The following is a 19,285-nucleotide window of genomic DNA, read 5'->3' as shown; positions in this document are numbered from 1 at the left end:
AATTAGTGGTTGATGCTGATAATAATATAAAACATCGAAAATAAACTATGAATTTCGAAAAAATATTTCAAACAATTTTTCTTCAACATATTTACATTATGAATTCCACAGGATTAACCAATGTATATAATAAGAATTTTTTAACCTCCTATATACAAAAGTAAGCAGAGTTGGCAAGAACCGTTGTTGTTTTTGAAAATGCCAAAAACCCGTTTTTGGGGGGATGTTTAAACCAGGCTTTTTTGACTTAGATTTTTTGCTTTATGTATTTATATTACATATTCACAGAAATAAGTTTGTTTCGCCTTGATGTTATTATGCAACAGCGGGGTTATGCCGGAAGAACTCCCATAAGCTTAAAGAAGTGCGGTCAGTAAATTTCTTAAGTTGAGAATCTCCCGCCCTAGCCATTGGGAAAATCCCGTCATTACTTGAAATGTAAGACAATAACGGGAAAATCCTGTTATTGCTTTGCATGTAAAATTTAAAGGTCAACGTACCATAATCAGTACGCTAAAACTGAGGTATTAAATTACAAATTTAGTACCGGTACGTAGATATTATTGAAAGTCCAATCCAAGCTAATGTTGGAAGCTACGTAGGCAATCGATAAATTTTGCCAATTTCTATCAATATATTTAAGCAATATTGGCTTCTTTATAAAACAACACGCATTTAGGCATGCAGAAATATACAATTTGGTTTGTTTCGTATATTTAGGCTTAACATCCTTACGAAATACCGAGGTTATCAAGGAGAAGACTTTCGCTTAAACTGACATCCGAACCGCTACTTGGGTTACGCATGAAAGAAGGTTTGTGGTTCGACCGAGAATTGAACATGGGACACCTTGATTAAAAGGTGAAAGGGAAATAAAACTATTGCAGGTGGTTTGATATCTGGAAATGTCACCATGAAGTTCACACGATTCGCATTTTTCATTCTTTTTATTTTTGTGGTTTAAACCAGTTATTAAAAAAAAGCTGGTGTAAACCAGCCAACCCTAAAAGTAAACACTTCTTTTTAAAGAATACACAAATAGCTAGCAAAATAGTATGTAGTATTTTTACTTCAAAATATTCCATACCCTCTTTTTGAAACAAAATAAAATTAAAATAAAACATAAGAGAAATACTTAGATTTATATGATACACTTAAAGGCTGCACATCTAGAGCTTTTGGTTCTGTATATTCTTGAAATTCTACAGTTAAGTTTTATAGAACCACCATCACAGTTTACCCAATCCTCAAGTTTTCTGTATTTTTAACAAGAGGGATTCAACATATCATTACGGAACTCCCCCCCCCCAAAAAAAAAGACTACGGAATATATTTAAGTTAAGCTAAATGCAACTGCACAAAACATGACTGAGTGATTAGCTTTTGAGCTTCTATCGGGAAGTCCGGGATTCAATCCAGCATTCGACCATTCTGACAAAGCTTTTATTCATTCCATCTGTGAATGTAGAAATAGTGCGTGTACTGTGAGTTGGGCGACTTCCTTTTTTATTGTTTTTAAATCGTTATTATTACTAATTACCAGCAGTGACGGTTTTGCGAAGGTTAGGGGGGCGGTCTTTCGGACTGAAGCCCGTTCCCCAAAGTTACGGAATGTCTGCAACAAACGAAATATCTATTATTTATGCCTTTACTCATAAACTTTAAGCTCCCGTCAAATAAAAATTACGAATGTTTAAAAAAAAACTAAACATTAGTAAGAAACCCTTCCCAAAATACTTTTCTAAATCCGCCACTGATTCTCAGTATAAAATGATTTTTAAAGTTGTATCCGGAAGATTATTGCTAAACATATAAACGAAACGAAATATTAGTTATGCCTGTACTCATAAACTTCAAGCACTTCCCAAATAAAATTAGGACTTTTTAGGAAACGAAACAATCAGAAAAACCCCTCCTAAAGTACTTTTCTAAATCTGCTACTGATTATTTGTATAAATTGGTATTCAAGGTTGTGTCCGGAAAATTATTGCTAAATCACTTCACAGCTACAGTATAACAGAAATGTGGAAGTACGGTTTGACGGATATATTGAAAAACGTACGCTTTGACGGATAAATAGAAAAACGGGCAAGTTTAACTTTTGCGCTAGAAGCTAGAATACTAAAAGCTCTTAGAAATGAAACACGGATGACAAACTAGAGAAGAAAAAAGATGTCGATAACTCAAAAGTTAAAATAAAGTTAAATAGCCTCTAAAATTACCCTCAAATACTACATTCTTCATGTTAGCTTTAATTCGTAAAACATGTGCTCCATCCATCTTGATGGTGAATTTCAGAGCGAAATATCACATTCAGGTCATGGAATTCTTATCTAACTATAGAATATACTATAAGAAAGCTATTTAGATAGAAAAACCATGAAGTTGAAAAAAGCCAAAATTTCCAAAATTTTCGTTTTTTTTTCCCAAAAAACCGGCTTTTTATGTGAAAAAACCATCGATTCAAAAAAGCCGGCTTTTTTGCATCTCTACGTACGACACATGATTTCAATGTCTATATATAGTTGGAGAGATGCATTCTGCTATGACATCTTTAACTGGAGCTGAACGCCAACAGAGTGCACAACAGTGTAAGCTATATCCATCACGTATGAAGAGGGACCGGAGTGATCTAAGACTTATGATACAATGGCTGAATAAGCATAAACATTTTTCAGTGTATGACTCGTCGTTGCGCAATGTAGCCACTGGCGTTATAGCAGGAGTTGATGACAAAGTGAACTTTGATGATGCAGGTGTTGTTGGTAATGGCACAAGTTCGATGCAGGTGTAATGATGATGCAGGTGCCACAAGTTCAATGGCAAATCTTGGAATGCCGTTAGATTGAAGAAGACTGACCAAGCAAAAATATTACAGCATGTAGGCAAAGGAGTTAATAATAGTATTCATTGATTGTAGTATTCACTATTACAACTTTCTCTCCTGTCGAATTACTACGCTCGTTGAGCACGAGCAAACACCACACTACAACACGGAAATGGAAATTCATACAGATATATTTTAGTTGATCCTTTTTGCAGTAAGGAATCAGAAAACAACAATTCGAATTTTTTGAGTTGACTCAGGGGCAATATTGTGAAAGCGATGGGAGACATTCTTTTTACAAAATCGCAAACTACGTTTGAAAATATTGAACTTTTATTCTCATCCATGTTTACCTCGCGACTCATATGTATATTTTATCCATTTGTTTTATTGTGCCGGACTTTTGAGTCAGCCTGTGTGTAACTATCTGTACCAATATTGAAATTTCAACACAGTTTGACTATAAATTGACACTGTCTTATTACGGATGAAATCTATATTGTGCTGCATGAATAAAATAACTTTCATGTGTACTAACTGGTATTACTTTAATAGCAGCATTTATTTCAAAACGCAATTTTGAGTCACAACTTCAACCTGGAATATCTCGAATAAATTTCCAACTTTTAGCATTCTCTGGTTAATTTATTCATAGCTATCTGATTTCAAATCCCAAAGAACATTTCAGTAGTATTTAGTTCCGGGTGAGCTTCTAATTTTACCCTACTAATTGCAGGTTGAAAGTGAGCGTTAGAGTATCTGTTGACATTTCCTTCTCTCTCCTTTTCTTTCGTATGCTAAATTTACCTTTTCAACGTACCGTTCTCATTTTCTTTCATCATTCATTTATAGTTATCTTCGGACAATTTCATTCTCGTTTGAAATTTGTCACATACATGGCATATATCTGTTGTTTTATTTCTAAACAGCTATTTTATGTTAAATTCATGAAAAATACATACATTAAATCGACGACTTACAACATTCTCTGGATACTTTTCTTTTTATTTCTAGTACAGACCAGACAAAGTAAGGAGACCTGATAAATACCTTTTGTCAGATTTTCTTCGAATAGAGTGACTCTCATAAGTCAGAGTGGAGAGAATATGTCTTCGAACTGCTCATATTTTCTGATCAGGCAACTTAGAAATTGTTGGATGTCTGTCTCCCTTTTATATCTTGTCCTGGACTTCCAGATAATTTTTTTCTTTTAAATAGTTGTTTCTGTTAACGCCTTTGTTTCATCTAATAGTTTCATGAAACATGATTTATAAATTGCCTCAAGTTTTCAACGTACACTTAACTTGCACTTTAGAGTGATCTTTTTTTTTTTTTTTCCGTAGCCTTGTATTAGCCTTATTCTCATATCGAACAAACTGAAAATGTATAGCCTAGAGCTCGTATATCGAAGCTTCCCATACTCCAATAGTCTTTTCTTAGTTCTATTTCGTATTCGTCTCTTATTCTTTTACTACTGTCACGGACGCTATGCAACCTAATTACTAAACTTCTGTCCGTAATTGTATTTTTAGTTCAGTACTCTTCAAATAACTTTCAAAAAACAGTAAATAAATGTTGAATATTTCAAAACTCAAATTGTGATTAATTAATAAATTCTTTATCTGTAAAAAGTGCTTAATTGTTAAAATTGTTTCCAAATACTAAAGTCGTTTATCTTTCACAAGTCAATGTGTAAGTTCATGTACTGACAAATATGATGAAAAAAAAAATAGATTCATAAGTACAAGTACTCACGATTTCACCACAAGTACAAGAAGTTCATAACCTCAGCTCAAGTCAAGAATCAAAACTATTTTGCTTTTCAAAGTCAGGAATAAGCAACAAAAATCCTAAAAACGTCGTATCTACAGTTTCAGAGTCAGTCTCACCATTAAAAAAACTACACCAACCAGACTTTTGTTTCATCACAAGTCTAAGGTTTCATCTCCAGAGGTCACTCGTTTTATATTTGTCAATGATTAGTCATAAGTCAATGCTTGAAACGTTTCAACAGACACGAACAAACATAAAATTACACACATTAAAATCATCCCGCCAAAACTCCATTCTTTCATTTCAATAGAAATGAAATGTTCATGAGTAGTATTGGAGTAAAAATTATCGATATCTAAATTTCTAACCAAAAAAAGTTAGTAATTGCTATAACTATGATATCTCTCACGTAAGTCCCGTTCTATATTAATCATAGACTGCACACAGCATAACCGCACTACATTTTATTCTGCATGTCCCTAGCGGTTGCATATATTTTTTCCCGTTCAATACTTTTCTAGATTGTCTTCCCATCTTTGTTGTAGTTTTTTTCCCTCTTTTGTTTATCTTCATGTAATGAATTTGGAACTGAGCTGTTCGTTTGTTTTTCAAAATTACTCTCTTGAAGTTGATTATAGAGATCTTGATCACGTATAACATCTTCATTAGAAGTACTGAATAGGTGTTCGTGCAGTTCAACAGAAATCTTAAAGATTGTGTCATAGCATATTTCTTTATTTCTTATCATAACTTATTATTAGGCTTCGGATTTTAGGTCCCAAAAAATTCAAATTAGGATTTTAAAAAGTGCATTTTAGGATTTTATAAGTTTTTAAAAACACCGTTTAGGATTTTTAGCGTTATATTACTGAAAACGGAATATTACTACACTTTAAACACTTTGTTAGCTATTTCATATGCTAACCAGTCTGCTGCGTAATAAAAATAATAAAACTCTTCTTATCTTGGACATTTTTTGATAGCTGAAATATAGTTTAACATATGTATGGCCTGTCGTACTACAGTAGTAGTAGTAGTAGTAGTAGTATTGTCAGTTTTCTTATATTTGAAATTTTATACAACACCAGAAATATCACTTCACTTTTCTAACGATACACTGAGGAAATACGAATATTCAGATATTGTTTTCCGGCACTTTTCATGTTTTCTACAGCGAAAAAGTGGTCACTTCACTCTCTGTAATGGCACTGAACAACAAAATATTTGGCAAGATTTTCTGTTGTGAACTTTTTCCTGTCGTCTGACAAAATTCTCTTGAATGCAGAAAAACTGCGTTCCACATCACACGATGTAAGAGGCGCATATTTCATACTGGCTAATTCCGCGGAATTCCATAGCAAATTTTCTTGGAGATTGTCTCCACGAAGAATTTGGCCCACTGGTTGTATCTGTGTGAAATCAGGACTGCGTTTGAAAACCGCCTTAAACTTGTCCGCAATTTTTGTTCCAACTTCCCCAGGTCCTTTTTTTCTCTTTCACTTCTTGAAGAATTTGAAGAGCTTCTGTTAGTTGAAGAGACTTCTTCTCCAATTCAATGATGGCTTGAGGCAGATGAGAAAAGTTGGCTTTAATGTAACTTAGTTGTTGTACAGCAAACTGTGACTTCAGTGTTTTTTTCGCAGACGTGATTGAAGCGGCTTCAATCTCGTCGAGCGAATCTATGACCTGAACAATGCTTTCAAAATAATCTGCATAGTACAGTGCTGCTGAGAGTCACGTTCCCCAACGGGACACAACGGGCTGTGGTGGCAGTGGTGTGTTTGGAAGCATATCCTTGAAGGTAGCCACTCTGTTAGGAGCTTTCAAGAAAACCTTCTTTACAGATGAAATTATGTCGTTGACGATTGGGTGTAATTCTCGAATGATTTCTGCTACACGATGGAGTCCGTGTGGTAAACAGGTGACGTGCAACATGCGAGGATGGAAAGCCTTCAAGCATTCCCCCATTTTCAACATATACGCTGCACTGTCTGTAACCAACAATCTCAGTCTATCTTTTTCTTCATTTGGGCAAAGCAATTGTAAAGCTTCCTTAACAGCGATGGCCAACGTCGAATGGTTTGTTTTGGGCAGTTCCTTACATAGAATAACATGAGGGAGTCCCGGCTCTTCACAGTCAAGTTCCCACGATTACACTTGCAATGTATCTGCCGCAGCTATCCGTTGTTTCATCCACACTTAGCCATATGAGGTTGTCACCAATGTCCTCTCGAATTTCTTCAATTGTCTTTTCATACAGCAAGGGCAAACAATTTTTTCGAAGAGTTGATTCATCGGGAACTTTCTGCATGCAAAAATCTTCCAGAAACTTTTTAAAAATTGGATTTTGAAGCGATGAAAATGGAATGTTGACTGAAGTGAGGGCTTTACAAAGTTCTAATTTAAAATTAGGTTCGTCTTCTCCGGACTTGAAACCGAGGAACGGTTGCTTGTTTCTCTGTTCTCTCTTCTCTCTCCTTTCTACATTTGCTTTATGAGTGGCTGATTTCTGATGTTGTTGCACGTGAGATCACTTGTCCGCAGACACCTGAAAGACATTAAACAGGTACTCTGCTGTTGTATAAAAATAAAAAGTGAGGAAACATCTTAAATACTGCTATCAGAAAAACATATTACAGGTGAAAAGATTAAGAAAAAGGGACAAATATGTTTCGATGGACATTTTACATATCTTGTATTATGGGTTCTCATTTCTTTTAGAGACTTTAGTTTTAAAAAAATACTTCATTTTCATCTTCATTTTCATACAGACCTTATTTCTCTGTCTGTCTGTTGAAACAATACCATGAGAGGACAAGAATACGAGGAAAACTGTGCAAAACTGTACAAAAACATAAATAATCTACAGTGATACGTAAAATTATGATGGAAAAAAGACGAGTTTTAAAACTTTTTAGTGAGGGAGTGGGGTAAGGATATAAATGATTCGTTGAACACGTTTTGAATGTCTCCTTTATTTTTTCTGAGCAACCAATGAAAATAAATTAAAATTATTTTACGCTATTTTCACTTCCTGCTCTTTTTTCAGTAAAATATTTCCGTTAATTGCCGTTTTAAGTTTTAAACTAAGGGAATAAATTCCCTTTAAGTGGCTGCTTAACGCACAAAACCGTAGTTAAACGAATAAACAATAGAACTGCCAGCAACCCAGAATTTAATGTTAGAAGATTAAGAGTCTCTGTAGTCTTTGGTTAGAGCGTTGGACTCTTATTCGCGTGGTTCCGGGTTCGATTTCCGTCCAGAGCATCCAGTTTCGGAGTCCACCCAGCGTCGTGGAGCAAAGAAATATAGACGATACGCTTGTTGGCGGGCAGTGCTTTGTAACAACTGCTCCGTTACAGAGGCGGATACGGAGTTCCACCATTTGTTAACCGATGACACTGAGGTAGCAAGGTCTGTGACTTCAGTGGTTAAACAATTTAAAAATGCTAGATTACTAAAGGGGTTGCATATCACGAGCTGAATCGTGATTGAATACATTTCACTTGCAGCAAATATAAACACAAAGAAAAGTAAAAAGATAGATGGTGTTAAATTTTACATTTGACAGTACCAATCCTACACATTTACGCAAGGAAAACTTTAAACCAGGACTTGAAGCACACAAACGACTATTTAGATTTTAAACTGAGGACATCTGCTATCCCTCAAGAGTCAATTACAACCTATTGTAAAGTTTTATTGTAGTAAGGTGACACCAAAATAAGTTTACAACCAGCCCATGATTTGAGTTGAATCGTGGTCAGCACATTGTTAGTCTATGGGTCGTTAATGTTGCTAGTTTTATTGACCGGAGTTTGCTATTTTTAATTCAAGTATCTGCACAATCGCAATCGCTTCATGATGATTGGCCCAAACCAAAAAATGAATGTCTAGACTGGGAATCGAATTAAATGCATTCTAAATTTAAACCGAAAATTCAGTACGCATTTCAATAATTACAAGGCTTTGAGACAACGCAGGTTAATGCTCTTTAATGTTCATGCTTTTAGTGGGCATGGTCCCGATTTCGACCCTCAATAAATGCACAATTTGAGGTAGCTATCGTGAAGCAACTAAAGACAATAAACTTGTTGAAAATTGAAATAAGAAAAAAAAGAACAACGTAATTTGGACTAAAGAGCCAGCAACAATAACAATAATTAATGGCGATGTGCCGTTTACCCACCATTTCCACAAAATTCCGTGCGCATAATTTTGTAGGAAGAAAGAATGTGCTTAGATCAACTAAAATTAGGTGGTTAGTCGAATAGCATCACATGAAGGGGCGGAGCCATAACTCATTTGGTAGAGTGCTGTATTCACATTTGGGATGTACTCCGTTTGATCTCGTCCACAGTCACCAGACAAATACTGGAATGGTACCTTTAAGTAGACCTATTTAAACTCAAGAGAAGGTACCATTCCTTCATTTGCCTGGTATGACTGGGGGGAAAGAAAAACATAGATAGGATGGTCGGTGACGGAAACGCACGACTTCCCGAATGCCAAACCAACACTCTATCAACAAAAATAACTTACCAAGGGTCAGTTTCTTAAATCTCTTTCCTTTGTTTAAAATTCTCATTGTAAAATGAGCTTCCTAGCTATATATGAATAATCCTAATTGTTTAAAAACATTAAAAAATAAAATAATAATTTATTAAACTCATCTGCTTGTCACATGCTTGGCAAAAGATGACTGCCATCAGTTGTGAAGTTGTTGTCCGATATTATCCATTCTCGAATTAGATCACTTTTGGATGATTTTTGTTTCGGCATGATCTTTCCTTTTCAATTCCAATCTTCAATGTTAAGAGAACTCGTACAAATTTGATATGATCCAAATGCAATCCCAATAAACACACTTCCTTCTCTTTTCTTACAAGGTTAGAACACTGACACAATGTCCATTGCTGACAGGGAGAAGAGGTCAACGCCATCAGCTTGAACTTTCTATCGAATGACCGCGCACCTATTGTTAAAAATAAATTTGCTGCCCCGCTTATTCACAATCGCAGCCGCAAATTACAAAGAGACATGCTGTGTGAAGGAGTAGGGGAGATATGTATGTTTTGCCCCACTTTCCCCCTCCACCCCCTAACTACCCCAAAAATTTATGAAGCCGCCACTGACCATTGTACTTTAACACAGAAGGATACCCCCAAGTGAGATTGAATATGCTTTTATGACATTTAAAATCATAAAAACTTACATCTAAAAGAATTTGTTTAGATTACTGTTCCTTTAATGGAAACACAAAATTTTATATATATTTTTTGGTGAATATCGCCCCAACCATCGCGACATTCTGTGAGCACCATCCATATATATGTGCCCTCCGATTTCAAAAAATATTATGAGATGTATTATCTTAGATTAATGTTTAGTTCAGCCATATCTTTATCTTCTTCAAATTCAGTAGTTTTTATGCTTTTTAGATTTGAAATTTGTATATCGATATTATCACAATCATGTTCATACATACGAAGCTTTTTAGATAGTTCTTTCATACGTTTTTGTACATTTCTAATATTATCCTTAGTTCGCTTCTTTTTTAATTTTAATTGTGTGATTTTTAGCTCAATTGTTTCATTGTCAGACTTAGCTACAATGCTTTCTAAGAATCTGCATACTCTTTGGTCAGATGTACTGCTCATTCTGCGCTGTATGAGGAAATGCAAGCTGTTATATGTATTTACTTATTACATCATCTCTGAAACAAGTTTAAAAAGAAAAAAGCTACTAACACACATATACATATATAGCAAAGAAGAAGAAGGAGGAAGTAAAACTTGAACGCTTGCCAATTTTTTTCTCTCTCTCATTCTCTCTCTCTTTCCTTCCCATCAGCTCTGAACAACAGAGAGGTTTATGCAATAGAAAACAGAGAGAGAATGATTAACGACGGCATATACGTCGCCTCTCATATACTTAGTATTGAAATTAACAGCTTCACATAGCTCGGGCGCTGTATCCTTCGCTAAAGTTTTCTCTCGTAACGATTCGTAACGATCAGAATCCGAGCGAAACATTTAACGCTGTTACACGGCGGACTTTGGCTGTGAGCATCCTTGACAGAGCCGCTATTTAGTTCCAAAACATGCCACATGCGCGCGCTAGTGTTTCACATACAAAATGTATTTTCTCGCATCTCTTTTTCTCCCCACACATTCTAGAGTTGAAAGCATGCAATAGCTGAGTTGTATTTGTATATTCAAAGATCTCAGTTTTATGGCTTTATTACCATAAAACACTTAAAACATACTTAAAATTACAAGTTCGGATACTGATAATGGAATCTTCTGTTAACCTCGTTCTCTATAGGAAACAATGACTTCTTAAACTCTGTCCACTGATCTTAATTCAAGCTGAATAAACAGCCGTTAATATCAAAAACTACTTGAACTTCGGTCTGCACATTTTTCACAATTACATTGAAATTGTTAGTAAGTATAAACTTCTTTTGGGGATCCATTCTAATCACACCATTTTTTAATTCTGACAACATATTTTTGTTCATTTTCGTTCATTTTTGGATTTACATACAGAACTCAACAGTTGGATAATTACCTTTTAGACCAGTGTATTTGATTTTTATTCCATCTTTAGCGATCTCATCAATCATTTTATCTGTTAAGTGTTTTGTAAATCTAGGTGGAAGAAAAACCTTGAACTTCTCACACTCAGCTAATATGCTCTTCCCAAACTTAGTTTTAATCTTTTCCATTTTCACAATCTTATATTCTGTATTTAATTCTAATTCTCTTAATCCAATAACCTCTTTTTGTTCAAGACTTCCAAGCTTGTTTAAAAAATCAACGTGTTTTGCCATCGTATTTATTATATAGAAAATCAACGGTCACTCTTCAATTTTTATCTTCACCAAAAAATATTTAATCATTTTTTATCAATTTCGTTTGATGGAAAAACTTCCATAAAACAATCGTTAATGAAAACAGTTTGAGGGTATCTTTTCGATACCCTTATGCCCGTTGATATTTCGCTAACTAACTAAAACTCTTCTACTACTTTTTCATTCTTGGGATCATATGTAAAGTTCTTTCGCCCAATTAAAATCGCATAACATATAGTATCAGCAGCCACACCTTCTGAAAAGTCTACAACAATCTTTATGTTTGTTCTTTCATTTACTGATACATTCTTTCTCTTACTACAATTAATCACATACATTGGTCTGTTGTCTATAAACTCTTTAGGGTCATAGTACATTTCGGTGTTGCCACACGTTATTCTCTTAAATGCAGTATAATCTTCGTACATCTTAAAGTAATCCTTGTTAGCAATATCTAAGTTTCTTGATTCTTTTGGAAATACCTCATTCCTTCCATCCTTAAGATAGATATTCTTTACCTTACAATGATCAAACTTACTTGCATCTGCTGTTTGTTTACCACTTCTATCAGTTTGGAACATTACAACTACGAAATCAGGCATATCAAATTGTCTAGAATTAAATTGAGTAGTAACATCAAACTCCAAGAAAGAACCTACAACAGCCTTTTGAACACATTGATAAGTATGGAATGAAAACATGATTTTTGGTTCTTTAAGAATGTTCAACTTTAACTTGTTTTCATAATTAGATTCATATTCAACAATAGGCATTCTTATCTCCATACTTTTTATTGTTATTTTTCCATCATGAGGAGCTGCTCCCGATCCAGTCCATTTGTACAAAACATCGTTATTGTTGTTAGCCTTTGTAAATGTTATTCTCAATCCACCTTTCCACATAACCTCTTTATAATCACTTAAGAAGCCTGGAATTAATCTTAATGGATACAAAACACTAAAGTCCTTTCTTAGACCAAGTTTATCATCTGTTTCAAATCCTGCTTGTTTTAAATATTCAACTTCTGGCTTGGAAATCTTTAATGTTCCGACAGCTGTAGATGTTATCCCTGGTAGTTCGATTTTATCTATAACAACTCCATGCTTTCTAACCTCAATTTGAGAAAAGAAGAATGGTAAGAAGTTATCTACAAGTTTTATAGTATCGTTTGCACCAAATGTTCCTCCAACTGATGCACCAACAACTTCAAAAGTCATATGACAATCTGCTTTGTGTGGATGTACGAACCCATCGCCCACGTTGAAATCAAACTCAATATCTTTGTTAGCTTCATTCAAATTATTAAATGTCCTTGCGTTAGCTTTAAAACTCTGTAACTCATAACTCTCAACGCTATTCATTTATTATAAAGAAAATCTTGAAACAACGCTTTGATGGGATATACCCATAAAAGACTCATACATAATAACAATCAAAAACTTATAATCCCCATCCCAACTTAACCTTAGCATTCATAGCAGTACCAACCCCAAAAGCAGCTAATCGTTCACCAATTGGTGCATCACTACTAAATGCTCTTTTCCATGCTTTAGTTTCCAGTTCCTTATCTGCAATATGTCTCGACTCTGTATCTTTATTGTCTCTGTAGTATATATCGTGTTCTTTACAAGCCTCATCTAATGGGTTAATACCTTCATCACCTCTCTCTAACCTTTCTTGAAGCTTCGTAAAAGGCCCGCGAGATCTGAAGCCTGGTATATGTAACTCCGGCATTCCCTTCATGTTTAAAATCTTATTTATTAGCCCTTTTCCAAGCTTCTCATCATTCCAGAATCGTGGTGGTAACGTATTTAAGATCTTAATCAAATAACCTATACCTTTTGGATCATTAGGAATAAACTGTGAAAGCTTATTATTAATCATACTCACTATACCTACTTTCTCATTGTAAAAGTTATGATTTCCAGTCTTTTCTTCTCCATCTATGACAATTAGCCTATCTATAAGCTTTCTCACGTCATCCATCCATACATATTCTTTAGGCATCTCTGTATATTGTTTAATTCCTTCACCAGTCCTTTTAGGTGTCGTGTTCTTTTTAGGAGTTGGGGGTAAAGTTGGTTTAATATAATTATCCCAAATAGGCTTGATAATATTAATGTACTTTGAACCTCTACTAGATGCTACCTTTTTATCTCGATTATATTTTTGGAAGGCAGCATCTGAGTCTATTATTATTTCCTTGTACTGTTCAAAATCGTCATCATCATAATCTTCAATGGTTTTACTAGTATTCGTCGTTAACAATTCCCATAGACCTTCTGTTCCTTTATAAGTTTTACCATTAATTATCAAATCATCACCATTCACTTTAACTTCCAAATTTCCTATCTTGTTTATTATTTTTCCATCTTCTTCTACAGTTCTTATTCCAAACACAGTATCATTTCTTTTACTATAATATTTCGTCGCAATCTTACCAAATGACTGTGCTGTTGTTAAAGGTTCTACTCCTTCCACTTTGTCTTTAATTTGTTTCCTCATTTGTTTTATTTCTCCCGTTATAGGCGTATCACTACTACTTGGAGAACTATCGTAAGTTATCTTTTTAGGTGTTTCTAGTAGACTGGGATCTATTGAAGCCGTCTTATGTGCAACTGGAACAAGTTCAGTTATTAGATTTTTATTTTGTTCTGCTACTTCTTTGATCTCACTTCCCAAGTTTTGAATAGCATCAATTACAGGCTGTTCTTGTGTCTTAAATTTATCGTATATACCTGCTCTTTCTTTCTTCCAAGATTTGAAGCCCTTTATCAAGAACTCCTTCAACTTAATATTCTTATCAATTTCTTTCTCATCCATTTATTGTATAGCAAACGAACAAACGTCAATGAACGTCAATGAACGTCAAAGAACGTCAATAAACGTCAAAGAACGTCAAACATCAAAAAACGTCAAACGTCTATAAAGTGTTTTATCTTGTTCCTATACTTACCATTGTTTACCTTCCTTGTCATATCAATTATTATGAAACCATAATCTTCTTGACAACATTTTGAACATATCTCTTTAAATTTATCATAAGACATATCTCCTCCAACAAACTCATTATACACATGTTTAAGATTAGTATCATCCTGTCTGAATATGCATAGGAAGTTGACGTTATCTCTTATAAGCTGTTTAGGTACTTTTGAATATGTTTGTGCAAGATAGAAACAGTCTAAATGTCTATGCCTACCTCTTGTAAAGTAATTTCTAACAGTATCTTGATTCTCCAAAATGTAATCGTCAAACACAACAACAGAGTATTTTTCACATTCATCAATAGGTACAATACAATCATTACCGTTTAAGAACGTTGCTATTTGTTTATTGAACTTTAGTTCTGCCTTTTCAAATCGATCTTTTAACTGCTCATACTTTGGCTGATTCATGCTTTTAGAATATATGTAGAAGTAATTATTGTTTAACCAACCTGGCTGTAATAAGAAGTTAAATAGCAAAAACGTCTTACAACACGCCGACGGACCCACGATAAGACAACGAACATCATCAGGTATAAGCTCTCCATTTCTTTTCTTAGCTGTTGTTTCTTTTATCATCTCTTACATCCCAATTAATAGTTTTCTTACTCATTTATTATAGAGAAAATCTGAAGGGGTGAGCAAAACGCTCACCTATGATCTTATTTGTCTTAGAGTATTTACAACCTATAAACGTCATCCAAGATCATGTAGACGAAGAAGATAAGAAAAAAATTTCAGAAGTTAAGAGTGGCAATTCACCGCCCTTACCAAAAACACATCCAGATACAATCTTCATCAATGAGTCTGGACTGCCTTCTTGTAAACGTATGTGTCTGATATGGTGTTATTGATTACCTGCTAATTTGACCTCATATGATGCTTGTTTAAAAACCCTCGGAATTCCGATGATTAATTTTCTGCTCATAGTACAGGCCCGGGTTCGTTGATGAAGATTGCTTTACCATCACAACGGCCGTCGATTTTCCCGACGTCTGTAAAAGACTTAAACCCGCGCCTGTCTTACGTAATGCGAAGGAAACAGTTGAAACGTTTCCAAGACTTTCAGGCCCTTCACATGTGAAGGGCCAAGGATTAGAGACTTGACTTGTATTTACATAGCCTATCTTATATCTTTAAGTTGTTCTCTGATCTTAAGCAACGTATCTTTTATATATTCGCTATCCATTTCACCATTCAGTGTTATAATCATCTCTAACTGTTCTTTGAATGAGTTAATACACGTGACAATGGTTTTATATTCATCTTTTCTTTTGCTTATGTTCAACTTGGAAGACAAACCTGTTATAATAAGCACTTCCAGTTGCAAGAGACGTTAATATTGAGTAAATTGTTACAGGTATAAAAATATTAATAAACCCAGTTGTTGCAGAAAGGATAACCGACAACGCGATCAAAGTGTAGTATGCGTATTTAACAATTCGTAGTTTTCTCTTTTTCTTCTTTAAACTGTATTCTAACTTTCGAATGACATCTTCTATTAACTTGATTACTTTCTCTCTTGGAATATCTCTAGGTAAATCAAACTCATTCATTTATTATATAATAAATGGCTAAGGTATTTAAGCTAACGAGTGATACTTCTGTTTTAAAGAAGAAACTCCATTACGAATTAGACAACAAGAGCAACTATTTAAGTATAGGACTAGTTGGGTTTTACAGTACATATCTGACACCAAACATAACAACACAAAAAAAAAACAGTTTCTCATATGGTGATAGACAAGTTTTTATACCAGAAGGGCAATACAGCTTAAACAGTCTTAATGAATATTTAAAATCTCAATTCATCAACATAACATTATCAGCAGATTCATTTAAGAAATAGAGTTAAAATTGAAACTGATAGTAATGATGTTACAATTGGGAGTATAGGCACTGTCCTCGGGTTTAATGTTTTTGAAGTTTTAGAAAAGAACAAAACACATATTGGAAGTAAGTTGCCAAAGTTTCATCCGTTTGATACTATAAATGTTCACTGTAATATAGCAGATGGCATGTTTGTTAAAGATACAGAATACACACATAGAGAAACAGGGATCATAGCATCATTCAAAACAGATGCCGAGTTCAAACATAGTATTATTTACGAGCCTACTTATCCATTATTTTTCCCTATATCCAAAGACAAGGTCGATAATTTTGAGATAAGGATAACAGATGAAAATGATTCCTTAATTGATTTTGGTGGAGCAACAACAACTGTACTTTTACAAACCAAGATTTTCTCTTAGATAAATAGGAAGATGTGTTCTATTAAAGGTTGTATGTTTAGTGTTCCTTATAACGAACTAAAGGATCTAAATATTGATCATGTATTAACAAAGAAACAACTTAACGATAAATCTAAGAAAATTAAAGAAGGTAAAGGAATGGATTTAACTTTAACTACTGCACAAATGAAAAAGATTAAGAAAGAGCATATTGGCGGTTTTATCTTTACAATTCCAGCCATTCTAGCAGCTTTAGGAGCAGTTGGTTCATTAGCAGGTGGTGCAGCAGCGATTACTAAAACTGTACTTGATGCTAAGAAGAATAAACAAGAACTTGAAGAACAAAAAAGACATAATATGGCTATGGAAGAAAAGCAGGAGGCGGGTAAACCAAAGAAGTCAAAAAACTAAAACCATTGACCAACTTCGATATAGAGAGGTTGGCTAGAGAATTAAAGATAAAACGATTTAGAGGTGTATTTATGAGTGATGAACTTCCACAAAAACCTTATGTACATGAGTGTGGTGTAGTTAACCTTGATAAATCAGAAAACATTGGTACTCATTGGATATGCTATTGGAAAGATAACAACATAAAGTACGTGTTTGATTCTTATGGTGGTGTTCCTCCTAAACAACTGGTACAATATCTTGGTACCGAAAACTTACTTTACAATGACGAACGAATACAAGACTTTAACTCAGTTATATGTGGTCATATTTGTGTTAAGGTTTTAAATCTTCTAAATCAAGGGTATTCTTTCAGTGATGTTATGTATATGATTAAAAATGATTAAGTTTAAGTGCTTTTATGGTTTGTATCCATAAAAGTTTTGTCGTTATCATGATTAAGAGCGACGACTACCGCAACGGGTTCATGAACGCAACTAAACTTTGTAAAGATGGCGGAAAGGAACTAAAACATTGGCAAGAAATTAAACGAAGTAAAAGAATGATTAAGGTGTTTGGTAAACTTTTCCTCGGTCGACTTTACGACAATGCAATATTTATACAGCTATACAAACACAAACAAACTCCCGAACGGAAGATTTTCCGATTGCAAAATACACCATCATGACACAAAACAAAACATCAAAAGAAGATAAGAAAAAATTTCAGAAGTTAAGGGCGGCAATTCACCGCCCTTACCAAAAACACATCCATATACAATCTTCATCAATGAGTTTGGGCTTTAGCGTAGCCCTCGGTAGGTTTAAGTGCTTTTATGGTTTGTATCCATAAAAGTTTCTCTTTAAGATAAATATGGAAGCTATACACAATAGATTTTTAGATTATTTTGAGAAGCATGAGGATGAACTAGATGCACTAAATAGTTATAATTTTTATCAGTACTTTGAGTATGTTAGCAAGATAGACTTAAAAGATAGAAACAACGTATATACAGTTATTGATTTATGGAAAATGCTAATGCCTAAATTTTTGTACACGGAAGAAGAGTTGGAAAAGTTACGTCCAATAATTACCTTAAAGGACTTGTTGTCGAATTATAGCTCTAGGCCATTACAATGCAGTTATTGTGGTAGTAAGTCATTAGCAAAAGGTATGAGTAGTTACATTTGTGGCGATTGTTCTGTAGAGAGTGGTTGGGTTTACAGTACTTGTGAAGAAACGAAAGCTGCTTGCGTAAGAAAACCATGGTACGATACTATAAAAAGATTTAAGTTACAGTTATCTCGTTTGCAAGCTTTACAGGATAGAATTATTCCCGAAGAGGTGCTCAAGGTGTTAACTGATAAACTTAGAGATATACCAAGAGATTTAATATCAACAAAAGATGTTCTAGAAGTACTAAAGAAAAACAAATACACAAAATATTATGATGATGTCTATTTAATACACTATCACCTTACCGATCAAAAACCATTAAAATTGCAACATATGGAGGAAACACTCATAAACGACTTCGAAAAACTTACACGAGGTCTTTAGGGAGCTGTATCCGGAAAGAGCATTGTTTATTAACTTGAAATATGTATTGCACTATCTGTTGAAAAAGTATGATGTTCATGTTGATATTGATTTTAAACGCTCACCTAGACAAATAGAGATGTTAGAGAAATGTTTTGAAAAACTAGGATGGGCATTTTCTGTATAATAAATTAGTATAGATATATTTGGTAATGTTAAAGATAGAAAAGGTGATGTTGATATTAGTGAGGAAAAATTAAAATTGTTGGAGAATTTAAATGATGTTGTTAGCGTAAGTCAACTTAGGTCAATAGAAGCCCAATTAAAGAACGATAGAAAACGATTTGAAGATGCATTAGAAATGTTACAAGACACATACATCAAGAAAGAAGATTTTCAAAAGATCAGGATGGATACTACTAAATTGATTATGCAGAAAGAATCCATACCTCTATTATGTCGATTGAGAGCTAAAAACGTTAAGGAGCCAATCTTTAGAATATTTAATCTCTCTAATGGTTACAAATTTCTCTATAATGGGAAAATAATGCACATGGAGTTAAGTTTGGATAAATACTTTCTAGAGATATATTTGGGTGATACTTTGATTGAAAATTTACCTTTTAACTTTAACAAGAGTGATATAATTACAATTAAACCAAATAAAAATTCAGCTATG

The 19,285-nt window shown here is 34.1% G+C and overlaps 1 protein-coding gene across 1 annotated transcript in view; it reads left to right on the top strand.

Moving 5' to 3' along the window:
- Positions 1 to 19,285, top strand: part of LOC145670001 (alpha-N-acetylgalactosaminidase-like) — a 146,944-nt gene that overhangs the window by 12,956 nt on the left and 114,703 nt on the right. The window lies entirely within an intron of this gene.

Source organism: Thermobia domestica, chromosome 14 (genome assembly GCF_964235325.1).
Source record: "Thermobia domestica chromosome 14, izTheDome1.hap1.1, whole genome shotgun sequence".
In the NCBI taxonomy this organism is placed as follows: domain Eukaryota; kingdom Metazoa; phylum Arthropoda; class Insecta; order Zygentoma; family Lepismatidae; genus Thermobia; species Thermobia domestica.
This window is presented reverse-complemented; position numbering and strand designations above follow the sequence as displayed.